Source organism: Hibiscus syriacus, unplaced genomic scaffold (assembly GCF_006381635.1).
Source record: "Hibiscus syriacus cultivar Baekdansim isolate YM2019G1 unplaced genomic scaffold, ASM638163v2 tig00111067_pilon, whole genome shotgun sequence".
Taxonomy (NCBI): Eukaryota; Viridiplantae; Streptophyta; class Magnoliopsida; order Malvales; family Malvaceae; genus Hibiscus; species Hibiscus syriacus.
The window spans coordinates 1,135,096-1,157,013 of NW_024062969.1; the positions used below are offsets into that span (position 1 = coordinate 1,135,096).

General features: G+C 36.0%; 2 pseudogenes; both read left to right on the forward strand.

The window, feature by feature from the left end:
- Window positions 1-1,512: 1,512 nt before the first annotated feature.
- LOC120151681 lies at window positions 1,513-6,580 on the forward strand (annotated as a pseudogene).
- A 9,291-nt stretch (window positions 6,581-15,871) lies between these two features.
- Window positions 15,872-16,568, forward strand: LOC120151682 (annotated as a pseudogene).
- Window positions 16,569-21,918: the final 5,350 nt, after the last annotated feature.

The window sequence follows — 21,918 nt, forward strand, 5'->3', positions numbered from 1 at the left end:
AATTAACCAAACTATAAACCCAAGCTTACCCACTCCGACGACGTTGAAAATGGCGGCGACAGAGTGACCCAAGGACTAGGTTTGGAGTGAATGCGATGGTGAGTCTAATGGCAGCGACAGTGAGGTGAGTCGATGTCTCGATAGGCCAAAATCGAGAAAAATATGATGTCAGCGCTATGGATTCGACAAACTTTGGCTAGCTCCCCCACGGTGAACGGAGGCAGATAGCACTGAACGACCTTAGTTGTTTTGGTCATACGGTCGCGACACTTCAACTGAAATTGGTGGGGACATATACCGCTGGCCGGAGTAGAGAGCGACGAGGAGGCTTCAAAACGATCTTCTACGCAATGAACAGAGGCCTAAACGGGTGATCTAAAGGTCGAGGTTGGATTGTCGGTCATTGCAGAGTCTGATGGTGACGACGTTGCACTCGACCGCCGACCTGAGGTGGCTGGCCAGAGGGGTTATGATGGAGTTGGATTTTAGTTTAGGGTTTAGGTTAAAATTAGGGAATTTTGGGGTTGATTCTCGAACAGGAGTTTCTCAAATTTTTAATTTTCATTGACTAGAAAAATGGAATAATTCAAGGTTAAGTCCATGAACTTCACACAAGTTCCAAAACTATGCTAGAAATTTTAAAAAATTTATAATTTAGTCATCGACTCTCTTTTAATTAATTTTGGGTATTACAAGCTATAAGAGTAGCCATTCCTTAAGAAAAATACTTAGTGTTCGAGAGAAACTAAGAAGCTCATCTTTAGTATTCGAGAGAAAATAAGAAGGATCAACATAAGCAATGGGTTTTATATAGTAACTAAGCCTAATACACCTTTAACATAAGACTAGGATTTCAATCTACTAAAAAGAGTAGTGCTCGGTCAAGAGGGTATATGTTAGTGCGAATATTGAATGGTATTGTCGTGATATATTCTGTTAGACTAATAGGATCCTTGGACCTACCACCGCCAATAGGTATTTGTAGACACCTATTTTTGTCTGGATCTAAAAAAAATTATATTATATTATATTTTTAATATAATAATCATTATTATTATTAATATTTTTATTAATATTTTGTTTGCATACCCCATGTTCAACCCCACTATCCCACTTTCTTTATTGATTAAAAGATATGTCCTGGGAAAAACCTTTGAACTGTGCAGCTGGTCCGGATTCCATGGGAATCGTTGCTATTTCTCATGGTTTCACCGGACGTGCATGCGGACTTGTGGGACTCGATCCTATTAGGGTCTCTGAAATCTTTAAAGATCGGCCTTCGTGGTTCTGTGATTTGGGGAGCCATGTATGAACGTGTTGTCCACCAGAATCGGTGGAACCATTGAACTGCTTTATTTGCAGCTCTATGCGCCATCAACAGGAAAAACACCTTCTGAAAAACAAGGACTTGAAAAAGATCCAATCAGATTTAGCTCAGATCCCTTTGTATCGGATCCCCTAAATCCCAGATCTTTACTCATTTTGGCCAAACCAAGAGAAAAAGAATCAAATATGAAGGAAATTATTAGCGTCCACATTGGCCAAGCCGAGATTTAGATCGTGAATTCTTGCTGGGAGCTTTAACTGTGTTTGTGGATCTGGAACCAACTGTCATCGATGAAGTTAGAACCGGCGCTTACCGTCAACTTTTCCACCCAAGCAGTTTATTTTTGGAAAAGAAGATGCCGCTAATAATTTTGTCAGAGGCCACTATACGATCGGGAAGGAAATTGTGGATCTCTGCCTAGATCGAGTTAGGAAGTTAGCTGATAACTATACTGGGTTGCAAGGGTTTATGGTGTTTGATGCTATCGGTGGTAGTACTGTATCTGGTATGGGATCTTTGTTGTTGGAGCGTCTGTCAGTTGATTATGGAAAAAAATTGAAGCTTGGGTTCACCATCTATCCTTCACCCCAGGTCTCAACAGCAGTTGTGGAGCCTTACAATAACGTTCTGTCCACGTACTCTCTTCTTGATCACACCGATGTGGCTGTGCTCTTGGACAATGAAGCGATTTACAACATGTTGATAATTCGGGCAAAGTAAACAAAAGAACACAAGAATTTTAACTAGGTTCGGCAATGTGCTTACGTCCTCGGTGCCTAGGCGGCGCTAGAAAATTTTATTCAATTCTCATAGGTTTAGGTTACATCTCTATTTATAATAGAAAAATCTGGTACATAATTACAAAATTAACCCTGTACCGTACTACAGGGGCGCAGCCCCAACCCACATAATCGTAACCCCCTCTACGAGACTTTCTTTGTAAGGACAGTTGATGTTCGCTGATTTCGCTCACTCCGCTCCATCCCCTGTCCGCTTTACCGGTATATTTATGAGTCATACCTTACAAATCTCCACCTTGGCGAATATCCTGCCCCTTAGGAAACATTCAATATGGGTTGGGTTACCTTAGTTCTTTAATAACTTGAAACATTCAACAAGTCCAAGCAATGCTTGAACTTGTCTGTCTTAACTGGCTTGGTGAACATATCAGCGGCATTCTCATCAGTGTGTACCTTCTGAAACAAAATCTCTTCAGATGCAACCAACTCTCTGATCTTGTGAAAACGTACATCAATGTGCTTAGTTCTAGCACGATATACCTGATTCTTAGCTAAGTGAATAGCACTTTGATTCTCGCAAAGCAGCTGAACTCCACCTTGCTGAACACCCAACTCCTTCACTAAACCAGTGAGCCATAAAGCTTCTTTTGCAGCTTCAGCCACTGCCATGTACTCAGCTTCAGTTGTAGATAGTGCCACTACAGATTGAACAGTAGACTTCCAACAAATAGGTCCTCCACCAAGAGTAAAAACATACCCTGTCATAGATCTTCTATTATCCAAGTCACCTGCATAGTCTGAATCCACATATCCTACAACCAAAGGATTATCTCGTTGACTACCAAAAATAATTCCATGTCCCACAGTACCCTTTAAGTATCGAAAGATCCACTTGACTGCTTCCCAATGTTGCTTACCAGGTTTAGACATGTACTTACAAACTTGACTAACAACATGAGCTAAATCAGGACGAGTACATACCATTGCATATATCAAACAGCCAACAGCATTAGAATACGAAACCTTTGCCATATCTTCAGCTTCCTTATCTGTCTTAGGGCACTGTTCTGATGAGAGCTTAAAGTGGTTCGCCAATGGAGTGCTAACTGGTTTTTCGTTGCTCATCGCAAACCTTTCTAGCATTTTTTCAACATAACCCCGTTGAGATAGCCACAGTCTCCTTGAGTCTCTGTCCCTGCAAATTTCCATTCCAAGAATTTTCTTTGCAGCACCTAAATCTTTCATATCAAATTCCTGACTTAATAAAGTTTTCAAACCGATAACATCATCCATGTTCTTCGCAGCAATCAACATATCATCAACATACAATAATAGAAAAATAAAAGAACCATCATCAAGGATCTTAACATAGACACAACAATCATACCACATCGGTTGTAGCCAATCTTGATCATATAGGAGTCAAACCGTGTATACCACTGTCTCGGAGACTGTTTCAACCGTACAAAGATTTCTTCAATCTGCAAACTAAATGCTCGTTTCCAGGTTAAGTGAAACCTTCAGGTTGCCGCATGTAGATCTGGTCCTCTAAATCACCATGCAAAAAAGCAGTTTTAACATCCATCTGCTCTAAATGCAAATCCCAACTGGCCACCAATGCAAGTACTGCTCGGATTGAAGTGTGCCTGACCACAGGAGAAAAAATTTCATCATAATCAACTCCTTTCTGCTGTGAAAAACCCTTTGCTACCAAACGAGCCTTGAACTTGAACTTCTCCCCCTCTTTTTCTGTTACTGCTGGTTTCTTCTTATACACCCATTTGCAACCAATCGTCTTTTTACCCTCAGGAAGGCAAACCAACTCCCATGTACGATTGTGATTCAAAGACTCCATCTCCTCAACCATGGCTGCCATCCACTTGTCGTTTTCCTGACGAGTAACAACATCATGAAAATTAACCGGATCATCACTGCTAACAATAAGTGCAAAAGAGACCAAGTCTTCAAAACCCAATCTACTCGGAGGCTTTATATTCGTCCGTCTCACCCTATCTCTGGCGAGACTATAATCCTGCAAATCATCCATAGTGGAACCACCAGAAGTCGGTTGAGAACTTTCTGGTTTCTCAACTGGAAACTGCTCGAAATCCACCACTGTCGTGCCTTTCTTCCGTTGCAACATGGATTGTTCATCAAAAACAACATCTCTACTGATCACAATTTTCTTCGCAATTGGATCCCAGAACTTGAATCCTTTGACACCTTTCTTGTAACCAAAAAAATGCACTCCTTCGATTTTGCATCAAGTTTGGATCTCTCATCAGGAGGTACATGCACATAAGTAGGACAACCAAAAATCCGTAAGTTATCACAACTAACATCATGACCAGTCCATACCTCTTCTGCAACTTTCCCAGCCAATGATGCCCTTGGCGATTGTTGATAAGATAACACGCCATATTAACAACCTCGGCCCAGAAGTGTTTGGGAAGCCCCGCATTCAACCGTAAAGATCTGGCTCTTTCATTTAACGACCTGTTCATCCGTTCCGCAACACCATTCTATTGTGGTGTCTTGCGCACTGTAAAATGTCTCTTAATCCCGTGCTCCTTATAGAAGTGTAAGAACTGTGAATCTGTGTACTCCGTACCATTGTCAGACCGTAAACACTTGATTTTTCGTCCTGTTTGGTTTTCTACCTCAGCTTTCCACAGCTTGAACTTCTCAAAAACTTCAGATTTCTGTTTCAAAAAATACACCCAAAATTTCCGTGAAAAATCATCAATAAAAGTAACATAATACCTAGATCCACCCAAAGACGATGTCGTGGAAGGCCCCCATACATCAGAATGCACATAATCAAGAATCCCTTGAGTTGTGTGCTTCGCAATCTTGAAACGGACTTTAGTTTGTTTACCAAGAACACAATACTTACAAAAATCGAGCTTACAGCTTTTGACACCATGCAACAAGTTTCTCTTCTGTAATTCTGCCATACCACGTTCACTAAGATGAGCAAGGCGCATATGCCACAATTTTGTCATATCATCACAGGACTCAACAGAATGAACTCCACCTGCAACGGTACTCCCTAACAATCTGTAGATATTCCCTACAGTCATCTTGCCTTTCATCACAGTCAATGCTCCTTTAACAATCCGAATGGTTTCCCTATCCTCGTTAGCCTTAGGGATAAAACCATTCTTGTGCAAAGGGCCCAAGGAAATCAAATTCTTCTTCAAGTCTGGGATATGTCGAACACCACTCAACGTCTAAACAGAGCCATCGTGCATCTTAATTCTGACATCACCAATACCAACAATATTGCAACATCCATCATCAACCAAATAAACCGAACCAGAATTAACCAGCCTGTATTTCGAAAACCATTCCCTATTTGGCGTGATGTGATAAGAACATCCAGAATCAAGAATCCAAGCATCTGTCAATTGTGTCGTTGAAATAGAAAGCATATCACCCTCACTGCAATTAGAATTATCATCCTTGACCACGTTCACAGACTTGGATGAGCCATCACGCTTCTCATCAGTCTGCTTTTTCAACTTCGGACAGTCTCGCTTTATATGTCCTGCCTCCTTGCACTTGTAACAGTGAATCATCTTCTTATCCCTAGATTTGGATCTGGAATTCCGCTTCCCAGACCCTGCCTTCTCTGGCTTCCGTCCACGATCTCGATTACCCTTGACATATAAGCTATCGGCTTGAGAGCTTTCCCCTGCATTCTGATTCCGCTGGTTGTGAGCCAACAAGGCTGCAGTAATCTCCTCAACGTTGATAGTCTCTTTCCCATATGTAAGAGTAGTCACCATGTGTTCGTAAGAGGGAGGCAACGAACACAACAAAATCATCGCTCTGTCTTCATCCTCAATTTTTACATCAAGCGAGCCAAATCAGAAACGATTTGATTGAAGACATTCACGTGTTGTGCCAAATCATGATCGTTCTACATCTTCAGCCCATACAGTCGCTGCTTTAGATACAGTTTTGTCGTTAAGGATTTGGACATAAACTGACTTTCCAACTTTCTCTAAATTTCGTTTGGAGACGATAGATGCATGACGTGATACATAACCTCGTCGCCAAGCATAATCGTATGGTTCCTGCCGCTCGTTGTTGCAATTCTTCCCAATCTTCCTCCTCCATCGACGCCGGCTTTGTAGGTCGCAAAGCCTTCAGGATCCCCTGCTGCGCCAACAGATCCTTCACCCTCGTTTTCCATAATCTGAAGTTACCCAGATCATCAAATTTCACGACTTCGAATTTTGCTCTTGACATCTGATATCAATTGTTGATAAATCGGGTAAAGTAAATGAAAGAACACAAGAATTTTAACGAGGTTCGGCAATTTGCTTACGTCCTCGGTGCCTAGGCGGCGCTAGAAAATTTTATTCAATTCTCATAGGTTTAGGTTACATCTCTATTTATAATAGAAAACTCTGGTATATTTATGAGCCATACCTTACACAACACATGCCGAAGATCCCTTGATATCGAGAGGCCAATGTACACCAATTTGAACCGATTGATTTAAAGTTGAATATGGGATCATTTAAAGCTGAAAAAGGATGTTGTCATGCACCATTCTCAAGAGGTAAAGCCTGTCGGAAAAAGCAAAGTAATCTTTGCACTTTTAATGATATTGATTTGTCATCTCATCGGATAAATAGTCCATCCAATGTTTCTTTGTTAATATTATTATTTTTGTTAACATTCGAATTTGATAATCATATTTGTACACTTTTTATTTTGGTCACTGATTTGATATAAATGTTTAGAATTAATTATTGTTTAGTCGTCCATGTTTCCTGGTTATTTTATTTTAGTCTACAAACGTTATTTATGGGTTATTTTTGTTTCTGGTCCCTATATTTATTTTAAATTGATTATTGGGGCTCTGATTTGTTCATATTTATTTATTATGTCCTTCTAGTCTGTTAATACCAGTTCAGTCCTTTTAATGCATGTTTTTGCTATTTTAAGTCCTCTAATATTATGTTTTTCTCTTGCATCTCATTTCTAGAATTAATTTGATCCATGAATTTTAATTCTTTTTAATTTAATCCTTTTTAATTGAATTTTCTTTCATTCTTTCTATTTACTTATTTTTTATTTTGATCTTAATATTAACTCTTTGTTTTTTTTGTCTTATTTTTTATCTTTATTTATGATCTTTTTTTAGGATAATTTTATTTGATCAAAAGGTAAATAATTATGATCGAATTTTTAAATTTTAATTTTAATTTATTTATTCGATTCTAATTATTTATGTTTGATTATTTTTCAAATAAATAGTTGTACTAGCGTTTTTTTTCAATGATTTCATATCTTTAACTTTTTCCATCTAAGGCTTTATACCCGAGCTTCGAACCTTTTTAAGTGGGGGTGAAAGCGATGACTTCGTGAGAATTTATTCTCCACACAGGCCTAGCAAGTAACCTTAGGTATTCATATATCTTATGTCTTCGTGTGAATTTATTCATCTTGCGGGCATAAGGGAATGTATCCTCTCGAGTTTAACTTAGTCCACATGAGCTTGTATTGGGCTTAGGACTAAGGGTTGGCAAGCCCAAGGGGGCACCAGTAAGGAGAACTCGGGTACCTTCTTTAGAACCTAAACCGGGAGACTACAAGGAGTTAGAGACCACCCCAAAACTTCATTTCAAACCCTAGATTGTTTTGAGTTATTTCATGCTTTACTTTCTGTTCAAAGCATGCGAACTAGAAAGATATGCGGTTAAGACTTGTTCAAAATTAACATGCGGGGTAGAGATCATGTCCGGGTAGGAATAATAAGCATGTGGGGTAGATATCATATGGGGTAGGATTTTTTATTTTCATTATCATTTTGATTATTATCTTTATCTAACTAACTTTTTTTCTTTCATTTTTGTCTTCTTTTATTTTATTATTTTTATGACTTGCATCATTCAAAAGAGGTATTGATCCACCAAAACATGTTCGTTAAATGTAAATAGTTTGCATTAATGGAAAAAGGAGTTATAATACAAGAAATGAAAAAGCAGAGGCCCGACTATGGTCAGAAAAGACTCGGAAAGAAAAGGAGGACAATCTACACGGTGCCCACAATCAAGCACATCAAAAGTCAACTTTTCAAAAATGGGTTAGCAAATGTTTCAGGGGCAAGACGAGAAAAATATTACTGACCTGGAGAGTCCCTTCAAAGACAATAAGAACATGATGGCAAGGCGATAACTGAAATTGGAAGTCATTGTTGACAAATTCAAGAAACATTAAATGAACTTCAGACAATCCCTTTGATGGAAGATTTCAATGGCATTTCCGTTAGAGAACGTATATTTAGTAAAGGATGAAAGCTAGAGATGCAGTCATTCAATACTTCTGGGAACAAGTACAAAAAGCAGCTCGTCACTTGCACGGTTTAGCCAGAGAAGCCGGAGTGGTTCGACCGGGTATTCGACCGGTGACATACGAAGGCAGAACACTAGTAAACCTATTTCGAGTCTAGAAGACTTAGTCATAATGTACCTTTAGGATGTTTTTGTCTCTTAAGAAATAACACTTTTGTCCCAATAAAGATTATTTATAGTAACATACATGTTTTCGAATCAATGCCTTGAACATTTAATGCATTTTTGCATTTTGCATCTACATTTCATTTTTAAGCATTTTCATAAACATGAAATTTCTCCATGGAGGATTCGATGAAGTGGTCTTAACCACATGACACCACATGGAAGCAAGATTTTAACAATTAAAGAAAAAGCTGAAATAAGTACAGTGGGAGCCTGATCAGCTGGTTGTAGGACTAAGCCTGCCAGGATGATATGAGAAAAGAGTCCCCATATCCTAAGGGCTACGATGTTGAAGCTGTGTGTAGTTACCACATAGGAAGCTCCAAACATTTCTCTAATAACTGTAAGGCACTGAAGCGCAAGATCTAAAACCTGATGTATTCAGGGGCATGGACAATCGAAGAAAGGGGCATTGCATCTACCATTTGCACTGAGAGCATTATTTTGTTTGAACACGTTTTTGATCTTTCATGTTTGCTTAATTTTTTAAACGACTAAATTTATGCTACTTTCTAAGGTATAATAATTGAACGATAATCTTTAGTTCTTTGAATATTAAATGAATTAATGATTCTTCTAATTCTTCAAGAATTATAGATTTTTGACATATGGCAAGATTATACCTTTATTATCCTGTCTAAAACCCCAAAAATAAAATACCTTAATTCTTTACCCAAAATAACTCATGGTTATTACCAAAAGACCAGATTTTGACTTTACCACCCTTTGAAACTTTTGAACATTGTCTTTATCTTTTAGATACACAAAGAGTTATACCTTTCTTTGGCTCAACAAAGTCACACATTGACTTTTTAGCGCAAAATTGACATTTTTTGAACCTAAGGCATTGAGTTGTTCATTTGAACATGAGCCTTCTTCTAAGACTCAACTTGGGGCATTTTGTAAGAAGCCTGAACATTGAGACATGCTGAGAGCAAGAAGCAGAAAGAAGATTTCATTCGAAATAATTCTATCATGCACTAATTACACTGTTTTCATGTGAATAAAATTAATCCTGAAAATCTATCCCCCTGTGGCTACCTCTTCTGTGAGGACTTTTGTGTATGAGATGATGAACGACTTTATTTCATTTATCCATATATATATATATCCCTTGTTGTCTCCTTTTGAGCTTATAGTATTTTTCTTCTGATTAAACCCTAACCAAGGATCACCCTCCACACTAGGGGTAAGGTGGAGGAAATCTGCTCACATGAGTGAAGACATCAATCCAAAGGAGATACCAAAAGGTGAACCAAATGCCAAGTGCGAAGATCCAATCAAAACTGTCGTAACCAGTTTTGCTCAGGCATGAAATTTTACTTGGCGAGAAAAAAAATGAATAAATAATTTTGATTTAAAAAAAATATTTTGGGAGTCGCCATTGACATTTTTAGGTTAGGTAGGTCAAATACCTGAAAATAATCTTTTAAAATAGTTTTTAAGAAAACATAATTTTAAAGATAAACTGATATGCGTGTTACTAAAAATATTTTTAGTAGATAAAGATTCGTGGTCGATTACGTTTAGGGAATGATTAGCACCCCAATAACGCCCAAAATTGATACTTATTAATTATAAATTGTCTCTATTATTATAAATTTAAAAGTTCAAAGATATATTTAATTTATAATCTTATTATTTCAAATTTATAATTTTAAGAAAATCTATTAATTTATATATAAGTAAGATATTTATTTATTTTAAAATATCAGAAAAGGACTTCTAGGTGCTTTAAGACAGCTATTTTCTTAATATTTAAAAAAATAAATAAATATTAAAACATTTATCTAAAAATAATTAAAAAATAGATTAATATATATAATTTATAAAAGTAAATATTTATTTATTTAAAAATATCAGAAAATGGACATCTAGTTGCTTTAAGATTATCCTTTCTTAATATTGAAAAATAAATATATATTAAAATATTATTTTTAAAAGTAATTTATAAAATTAAATTTATAAATAGGATTTTATTAAAAAAAACACACAAATAAATAAATAAATATGGCTAAATAATAATAATAATAATAATAATATTTAAATATATTGAAAACATATAAAAATAAATTTAAACAATAACTAAAATAAATGAAATTAAAATTATAATATTAAATATAAACAGTAATAAAACTGGTAATTAAATGAAAGTAATGTTTAAATTATAACATATAAAACTTAAATACCCTAATTAGTAATTAATCATTTAAAATTACAGTGACTAAACATACGATTTTAACCAATGTATTAATTTAATAACTAGAATAAAATTATATCAAATTCATACATCAAATTAAAACATGCTATTCGGGGTTAAAATATTAATTATTAAAATTAGAGGACTAAATATGTTATTTTACTTAAAATATCTGTTATTTTACTTAAAATATCTGTTATTTTATGTAAAGGACTAAAATAAAAAAAATTAAAATTAAAAAACTGAATTAAAAGTATCATAAATTTAATTTAGTGACTAAAATGAAAAGATTACAAACTATGAGGTATTGCAGACAGGGTTTTACATTAACTTAATTACGCAGAGGTCCCTCCCTTAAACGACGTCGTTTAAGGGAGGGTATAAATACCCTAATATACTCGGCCTTAAGGCCAAAATTTCCATTTATTTCTTTTTTGTTCTCTCTCTAAATTGAGAGAAAAATTTTCTCTCTCCTCTCTCTAGGTTTCCCTCAATGGAGGAAAACCAGACATCGACCGGTAGCCACACGCCGCCACAACCCCATCGCCGGCCACCGTCGCCGGTGGCTGAAAAACATGAAATTTTCCCAAACGATAGATCGGGACGATCTAAGCCCAAACCTAACCTTTGTTTAACCTAAAAATCCATGGATTTTCGTAGATCTTAAAGAAATACCTTTGGTATTTCTATTTTTATGGTGGCTCGTGAAGGTGTGTGGAGTCTCCGGTGGTGGTTTCGCTTCCTCGGTAATGTTCCTCTATTTTTTTTTCTCTGTATTTTGGTGGTTTGGTTGTGGGGTTGCTCGTTTCTTCTCTGTTGTTGGTTGCTTGGTGTTGTTCCGTTTTCTGTTTCTCCTTTCTTGGTTGCTCTCTCTTTTTTTTTTTACTTGTTGTTTTCTGGTTGCTATCCTTGTTTTTATTTCGCAGATTCAATGGCCTTTGTAGACCACTATGGTACCCACATCGGACCGGGTAATAGAGCACCATTCGGTGAGTCATAGAACCTATGGTGGTGACTCACATTAGGGTTATAATGTGGATGATCTCCTGTTGAAACGGCGGGGTGTATAGCGACAACTGGCGTTGGAAGTGGCTGGACGAGGCACCTGGTAGTGGACTGTCGGCAATGGCTACTGGAAGCTGAGGCGGCTCTCCGTGTTTGCCCTAGGGTATCATACCCTAGGATTTTCATATAGAAGCATCAGGATCGTTGGATCTTGCCATATCCAACGGCTGAGATTGTTGGCGGCTGGAGGCTAAGAATTGTCTAGGGTTTCCTCTGTATTCGGGTTGAGTCTCCACTTGGGCCTGGACTGGGCTTGGGGTTATAATTGGGCTCCTGTTTGTAATTTTTGGGCATGTATTAATAATTTAATTAATAATGATAATAGTAAAAAATATAAATTATGTAAAAAATAATAATAATATAAAAAAAACCCAAATGAAAAAAAACTAGTGTCTTCAAAAACAAAAAGAAAAAAAGAGAATAAACAAAGAAAAAGGGATAAGAAACACATGTAAAGATACCTTCGAGTCAAATGGCGCATCAAGCTTCGAACTATGAGATTGATCAAGCACAATTATTCCAGAATCACTTCACTTCGAAGATCATAGAGCATCAAGAGAGAGACTCATACGAGCAGATTCAAATTGAACAAGACAAGTTTAAAGACATCAAAATGAATTGATCCTTGGTTCAATCACTCTTAAACACATGTTTGGGCCTTTTATCCCTTTCTTTCATAACCATGAACCATGGCCTACATTACGTGCCTTAAAAGTCCCTTCTAATCATACATGGGTTTCTGAACAGAAGAGACTATCTTCAGATTTTATTCTGCCCATCAGGATTAATTTTTATTTGCAAAAGGTTTTCTAAAATCTTTAATGCATGATACGAAAAATAACAAAGGGGGTTCAAGACGTAAATCCTGAATAACGTTTTTGAACCAAAGGAGGATTCGAGTTGAAAACCTGAAAAGGCGATTGAATATAAAATTGTGGAGCCGAGGTGATCGTACAGATTCCTTGACGCAATCTGAGTGTGACTAGTATAGCTGTGAGTCGAAGAACACTTCCAGTAGAGGTGCATACAAGCTACCCCATCATACCAGTGAACATCAAAGAAATAAGAATGTCAAACCTTTGACTAAACACAATAACCTGAGACTCTTTTATCCTGTCCTTTCTTAACCATATCCCAAATATATATTTGATCTTGACACTTGTCAAATAGCTATAATTTATTGAAGTATTAACAATATAATTAATTCTTTGATATCCAATGAACTCTTGTTTTATAATTTGTCAATTGTAAAACCTAGAAAGGGGCAATATTTTCAAATCTTTGATTAAACATTTTTCAAAACTCTTCTAATTGATATTTTCAGATCTCGAAAATAAAAGAGAAAGAAAAACATTTTTCAAACAAGACAATCTCTCTAGAGTGGATCTTGGTAAGTGACATGTGGCTCTTAGAAACTAATCTCATGCTTAGAATCAATGCTAAAGCAAGAAATGAGGAACAATGGGGGCACCTTTGAAGATTCAACATCAAATGTTGGGGCATTTTTGGAGATTCAACATTGAATATTTGGGCATCTTCAGGGATTCAAAATCCTGATGCGAACGATCAGATCTTCCGAAGGCATTTCCTCCACATGTAGGAACCAACAGACAAAAAATGAGATTCTGTACAAGGAATAAAACAAGAACTAATTCATTATGCATACATTTTAGAGCTTCATATTTATCATTTTTCACATACATAATTTTTGCAACTTTAGAGTCAAGTTTCAACTTCAAGGCGAAAGATACTTGATTCAAAAGAGTTTGTAAAAAATTGATAGTGGTTGCTTAACTCAGGAGCGATGAGCTACACCTCAACCAATTTGACATATTGAAAGATCAATAGATCTTAAAATCTACTTCAGACTGGTTCGAGAGACAATTCAGAACGGATCCAGTTCAACTTAACTCAACGACAAGTGGCTAGTTTCCAGTTCACATTTTCAAGCCAGATTTCAACTCCACGACGAATGATATCTGGCTGAAAAAATTTGGCTTTCCCGTGAAGGGAGTCATCCAAAGAATTATGATCGGTTTAGACCCGCGAATGGAGGTCATCCTTTGTTTAAAGGAAATTTACACCATAGCTTAAGCCGAGAAAACCTGTGTGTCAACAAACAAATTTTCAGTTTCATTCAAAGTTAATTTCAACTTCACAGTGAAGGATATTGGACTCGAAACAATGCAACTTACACAAGATTAGATTTCAACTTCACAACGAAAGATATCCAATTCAAAGCTCAACTTCACAGCGAAGGAGAGTCTGTCAACAAACAACTTTTCAGTTTCATTCAAAGTCAATTTCAACTTCACAGCGAAGGATATTGAACGAAGCGAAACTTACTCAAGATTGGATTTCAACTTCATGACGAAGGATATCCAACTCAAAGCTAATTTTGGTGAAACTTACTCAAGATTGGATTTCAACTTCACTACGAACGATATCCAACTCAAAGCCAATTTGGTGAAACTTACTAGAGATTGGATTTCAATTTCACGACGAAGGTTATCTAATTCAAAGCCAATTTGGTGAAACTTACTCAATATTGGATTTCAACTTCACAATGAAGGATATCAAATTCAAGGTTCAACTTCACAACGAAAGAGCCATCCATGATTACAACTTCACGATGAATGATATCGATCCCATAAGCAGCATCCATCTCTAGATTAAATTTCAACTTCATAACAAAGGATATACAATTCAAGGCTTAACTTCACAACGAAGGAGTCATCCACGATTTCAATGTCACGACGAAGGATATTGTGCCCACAAGCAGCATCCATCTCTAGATTGGATTTCAACTTCATAAAGAAGGATAGCCAATTCAAGGCTCAACTTCACAACGAATGAGCCATCCACGAATTAAACTTCACGACGAAGGATATTGTGCCCAACGGATCGACTTAAAGTCATCTATAAAAATAGGGATTCATTCCCCAGCCAGTGCAACATAACTCAAAGGTTAGAAGAGTTATCTGTCATCAAACCTACAATTTTAACTTCACAACAAAGGATATCGTACCCAAAAGATTGACCCAACTTCACGATAAAGGAGTCATCTGTGACACAACAATGAAAAACCTATTTCATTCAGGTTAAATTTCAGCTTCACAATAAATATATTGGGCTAGAAGACAATTCATGAGCTACTTCCCAATACTTTGAGCTCGGTTTCAACGTCACAACGAGGGTTATCGCGCTCAAGAACTCCATGATTTCAACTTCACGACGAAGGACATTGTGCTCGGGATTTTACAGCTCAACTCAACTTCACAACGAAGGAGTCACCTTCGATTTCAACTTCATGAAAAAGGATATCGTGCCCAATGGAGCGAATTAGTGTCACAACAAACACTATCACCCTTAGATGATCAAACCTCTTCATCACCTATGAGCAGTGTCATCCCCCAAATCAAATCAAAAAAGAGAATCAGATAAAAATTAGTTGTTTTTTTTCATTTTTTCCCTATTCTTGTTAATATAAAAATGTGCAAAGAGGGGCAGCTGTAGACACTCATTTTTGTCCGGGTCTATAAAAAAGTTATATTATATTATATTATTATTATTATTATTATTTTTTTACAGGTCCCATGTTCAACCCCACTATCCCACTTTCTTTATTGATTAAAAGATCTATCCTGGGAAAAACCTTTGAACTGTGCAGCCTGGTCGGATTCCATGGGAATCGTTGCTATTTCTCATGGTTACACCGGATGTGCATGCAGACTTGTGGGACTCGATCCCACTAGGGTCTCTGAAATCCCTAAAGATTGGCCTTCGTGGTTCCATGATTTGGAGAGCCGTGGATGAACGTGTTGTCCACCACCAGAACCGATGGAACCATTGAACTGCTTTATATGCAGCTCTATGCGCCAACAACAGGAAAAAAACACTTATGAAAAAGATCCGATTAGTTTTAGCTCAGTTCCCTTTGTATTGAATCCCCTAAATCCCAGATCTTTACTCATTTTGGCCAAACCAAGAGAAAAAGAATCAAAGATGAGGGAAATTATTAGAGTCCACATTGGCCAAGCTGAGATTCAGGTCGGGAATTCTTGCTAGGAGCTTTACTGTCTCGAGCATGAAATCCACCCTGATGGAACCATGCCCGGTGATACATCAGTGGGTGTGGCACACAATTCTTTCAACACTTTCTTCAGTAAAATGGGTTCGGGAAAGCACGTGCCGAGAACTGTGTTTGTGGATCTGGAACCCACTGTCATCGATGAAGTTAGAACCGACACTTACCATCAACTTTTCCACCCCGAGCATCTTATTTCTGGAAAAGAAGATGCCGCTAATAATTTTGCCAGAGGCCACTATACGACCAGGAAGGAAATTGTGGATCTCTGCCTAGATCGAGTTAGGAAGTTAGCTAATAACTGTACTGGGTTGCAAGGGTTTATGGTGTTTAATGTTGTCGGTGGTGGTACTGGATCTGGTATGGGATCTTTATTGTTGGAGCATCTGTCAGTTGATTATCGAAAAAAATCAAAGCTTGGGTTCACCATCTATCATTCACCGCAGGTCTCAACAGCAGTTGTGGAGCCTTACAATAGCATTCTATCCACACACTCTCTTCTTGAGTACACCGATGTGGTTGTCCTCTTGGACATGAAGCGATTTACTACACATACCGAAGATCCCTTGATATCGAGAGGCCAACATACACCAATTTGAACCGATTGATTTAAAACTGAATATGGGATCATTTAAAGCTGAAAAAGGATGTTGTCATGCACCATTCTCAAGAGGTGAAGCCTGTGGGAAAAAGCAACGTAATATTTGCTCTTTTAATGATGTTGATTTGTCATCTCATCGGGTAAATAGTCCATCCAATGTTTCTTTGTTAATATTATTATTTTTGTTAACATTCAAATTTGACAATCGTATTTATGCACTTTTTATTTTGGTCATTGATTTTGTATAAATGTTTAGAATTAATTATTATTTAGTCCTCTATGTTTCTTGGTTATTTTATTTTAGTCTACAAACTTTATTTATGGGTTATTTTTGTTTCTGGTCCCTGTATTTATTTTAAATTGATTATCGAGGCTCTGATTTGTTCATATTTATTTATTACGTCCTTCTAGTCTGTTAATACCAGTTCAATCCTTTAAATTTTTTTTTCTATTTTAAGTCCCTTAATATTATGTTTTTCTCTTGCAGCTCATTCCTAGAATTAATTTGATCCATGAATTTTAATTCTTTCCAATTTAATCATTTTTAATTTGAATTTTCTTTCTTTCATTCTTTTTATTTACTTATTTTTTATTTCGATCTTAATACTAACTCTTTTTTTTTGTTTGTCTTATTTTTTATCTTTATTTATGATCTTTTTTAGGATAATTTTAATTGATCAATAGGTAAATAATTATGATCGAATTTTTAAATTTAAATTTAAATTTTCGCAATTAAGACAACAGACAAATTAAAGCGGTACCGAAAGGGTAGTTCAAGGGTTCTAATCCTTTATTGACTGTAACTGACTCTCGAACCCAACGCAATTCTGGTAAAACTCATATCAGGTAAGATGGTTTTTGATCCACCTAAATGTTTTTTAAAATGATCGATGGCGACTCTAGTACATTTTTCCAAGTCGAAGCCCAATGTCGGACCCACCCGAAAGACGGTTTCGACAGTATTGCCATGGCATTCTCAACCTGTCGAGTCCCTTGACTAGAGATAGCATAGGGCATATTTAGTAAACTCTTTTGGGAAAGTAAAACATAAAAGTGAGATCATCTTGAGAAGTTAGACTTGAATTTCCTAGTGACTCCTATCATTCATTCTTGTAGTAGCTTGTTATCCGAGGATTATCAAGTCATCCTAGTCAAATCCAGTATTTACCTTTTTGTTTGCCTTTATATTTTCACGTTATTTCACTACACACAATTTGTTTTACCACGACATTTTCATCTTTGTTGCCATGACATCTCCATCTGCTACCACATCACACTATCATTCCATCCCCACCAATACATATTGCCTTGACATTTTTCATTGGTATATACCATCACACTAACTATACTTAGATAAAGTAATCTTTTACTTTGGTTAAACTTATAAATTTCCACCAATCCCTGTGGAGAAGATACTCACTCATCATTATATTAGTTGAGTGATTGTGAATACTTACATATTAATTGCATATAATTTTATAGTACTCACAAAATGCAACAGGAACCCAGTATTACATAGTATCGGTGCAATTCCCATCTTATCTGAAGCATTGTCTCGGTCTCACATAGCCTTCAAGCCAAGCTTTAACATAACTGATATTCCACACTAATAGGACTATACATGCATGACCTAAACAAACAGACCTGAGGTAGGTTTGGTGGTGCAGTCGTAGGAATTTTATGCGCATCTCGAAATAACACCCAGCCTACCTTGAATACAGAATAGCCTAGGGGTAAGAACCAGAATTTTACGTGCATCGAAAAATTATCTGACTATCCTGAACTAACATAACTACCCATGCATATTTAAGGCCTACAGACCACATAACACTGACATTGCTAACCCACTCCTCGCGAGTGTTCGAGCCTCGCACCCTAGTTAACCCCTGAAAACCTCGTGCACTGGTAATACCCCACTAGGGAAACTAAGGTAACTTGGGTATACCTTAATATATCTGGACTCACTAAAGTGAAGTCAACGTCACACTAGCTATTATCTCGTTCATTCTCTGATCTAGAATGTTATGTGAATGCTTATTTATTAATTATGGATTTGGCTAGCCTGATATATAGCTTGGGTTTATTTCTGAGTAGTGGTACTCTATTCAATCTTATCGTACTTCCCTTCATAACCTATTGAACTGAAAATGACGGCTTACTCTTCCCAAGTTCACTGTAATTCTCAAAGCTCATGCCTTTCACTACCACTGAATCTGACATAATAATCGTAACACTTATATGATATATCCTGTAATACCCCAAATGTCAGGTTAAGGACTATATTGAAAAGATTTGAAATTTGAAGATTTATTTGAATAAATAGTAAAAGATGAGGAAATGATTTGGAATAGTATTTTGAACTAAATTGTATCAATAGATGAGTTAAGAGGGCAAATTGGTCTTTTAAGAGGGAAAATGAATTTAATATATATATATATTAGGGATTGTAAATAGGAGGAAAGAGGAAAGTAAAACATTTCTTACTCTCATTCTTCTTCACGTTGGCATTGTTCTCCTCTCTAGCATAAGGTAAACTTCCCTTAGCTAGTTCTTTCTTTAAATTATGGGTTTCTTTGGTAATATTAGGTGTTATGTGAGCTTAAGGAATGATGAAAGAAGATTAAAATTAAGTTGTTGATGTTTTATAAGAGATTTAAAGAAGTGGGTTTTGAAATGATATGTTATTATATGAGTGTTTATTGATGTTTACTAGTAGATTTGACTTATCAATGAAGTAAATAAGATATTAGAAGCATTGGATGAGTTTAAAAACATATTAGAAAAAGTGTTGTGATTCTTAGAATTGAATGTTCTTGGAAGATTTTAGATGTTTTAAGAAACTAAATTAATGAAGTTAGTATGAATAAGTAAAGAAGAGTTTAATAGTATTGTATGGTGTAATCATAATAAAATTTGACCCCATTTAGGTGATAATCGGGTTGAAAACTAGAAATTATGGGCACGGGTATCGGTACTGATAGAACAATATCGATATTATAGGCTTAAAATTAGTAGAATATGTTGAGTGGTATTGATACCGATTCAAGTGGTATCGATACCAAGAGGGTAGTATCGATACCATGACGATGGTATCAATACAATTGATCATAAAATGAAAAATGGTATCAGTACCGTAATAGAGTATCAATACCATAGTATAGTAGTATCGATACCATGATGGGGGTATCGATACTATTGACCCAAAAATGTTAAAAATAGGTTGATGTTGTTATAAAAGTTAATAATATGTACTCTTGAGTAATGTTTGAGTATAATTGTTAGAAAATATACTAACAATTGATATTGTACGTGTCTTTATTGGATGCTTGAGTAGATCGAAATCAATCTCCCGAGTAAAGCAAAACTAAAGACAAAGGTAAAGTACTGGAGTGATCAACTTTGCATTTTCAGAAATAATAGCGAGACAATCCAGGGAGTGCATTTATTATGTACATATATGTTACTGTATAGAAAACATGATTGATTGATATATGTATGGTGATTACCAGATGGCACCGAGTGTACAAAAAGTTAAGAAATTCATACTAAGTGTATAAATTTACGTATGGCACTTTGTGTGCAAAACTAAGAAATTCATACTAAGTGTATGAATTTTCGTATGAAAACTATGTGTATGAACTAATAAATCTATAATAAGTGTATGAATTTCCATATGGGAAATATATGTGCAATTATAAAAAATTCATAATAAAAAGGTGAATTGTCGTATTGGTAGTGGGTGAGCAATCCACGTAAATTATAGTAAGATTGTGGGATTATTGCATTGGCACTATAGTTATAAACCATAGAGTGTATAATGATTTGAAAGAGTTAATTGATATTATAAATAATTATTATAGTAGAAACTGTTCTAAAGTAAAATATAAATAGCCTAATTGTGCATTTGACAGAAAGGTTTCAATTATGCCAGTTAGATGAAAGGTTAAGTACCTTTGAGGTCTAACTGTGCATTTGACCGAAAGATGTCAATTTTTCCAGTTAGATGAAAGGCTAAGTGCCTTTGAGACCTAACTGTGCATTTGACCAAAAGGTGTCAATTATGCCAGTTAGATGAAAGGCTAAGTGCCTTTGAGGCCTAACTGTGCATTTGGCAGAAAGGTGTCAATTATGACAGTTAGATGAACGGTTAAAGACCATTGAGTAAAAGATAAATGGCCTAGCCGTATATTTGGTAGAAATGTGTCAATTATGCTAGTTAAATGAACGATTAAAGACTATTGAGTAAAAGATAAATAGCCTAGTTGTGCATTTGGCATAAATGTGTCAATTATGCCAGTTAGATGAACGGTTAAAGACCGTTGAGTAAAAGATAAATGGCCTAGTTGTGTATTTGGCAGAAATGTGTCAATTATGCCAGTTAGATGAACGGTTAAAGACCATTGACTAAAAGATAACTGACCTAGCTATGCATTTGGTAAAAATGTGTCAATTATGCAAGTTAGATGAACGGTTAAAGACTGTTGAGTAAAAAATAAATGGCCTAGTTGTACATTTGGTATAAAGGTGTCAATTATGCCAGTTAAATGGACGGTTAAAAACCGTTGAGTAAAAGATAAATGACCTAGCTATACATTTGGCAGAAAGGTGTCAATTATGCCAGTTAGATAAATGATTAAAGACTGTTGAGTAAAAGATAAATGGCCTAGCTGTGTATTTGGCAGAAATGTGTCAATTATGCCAGTTAGATGAACAGTTAAATATCGTTGAGTAAAAGATAAATGGCCTAGCTGTGCATTTGGCAAAAATGTGTCAATTATGCCAGTTAGATGAACAGTTAAAGACCGTTGAGTAAAAGATAAATGGCCTAGTTGTGCATTTGGCAGAAAGGTGTCAATTATGTCAGTTAGATGAATGGTTAAAGACTGTTGAGTAAAAGATAAATGGCCTAGCTATGCATTAGGCAGAAAAGTGTCAATCATGCAAGTTATGCATAAGTGGTATGAAAGGATCTCCTATAGATATAAAATGTACAACAATGCATAATTGGTATGAATGGATGTCATAAAGAAAAAACGTAAATAGTATATAATGAGTATGAAAGGATGCCTAGATGAAGATATAAAATGGTGTGTCAACAGTAGTTAAGGTACTGCCCATAATGATTATAAAAGATACATGATCATTTGGCACTTTGGTGCAATACATGTATAGTTCGTTCTAATTTAATGTACACCGTGAAAATAAAGAATAATTGGGGAAAATATATAGAAGGATATATAGGTTGGGCCTACTAAGAAGAATTTAGATGACTTATTGAAAGAATTATAGTGTAACTGAGAAGGGCTTATCTGGTCCTTATGGATTTTGCAATTTAAATCGTCGTTCAGTATTCATAAGATAT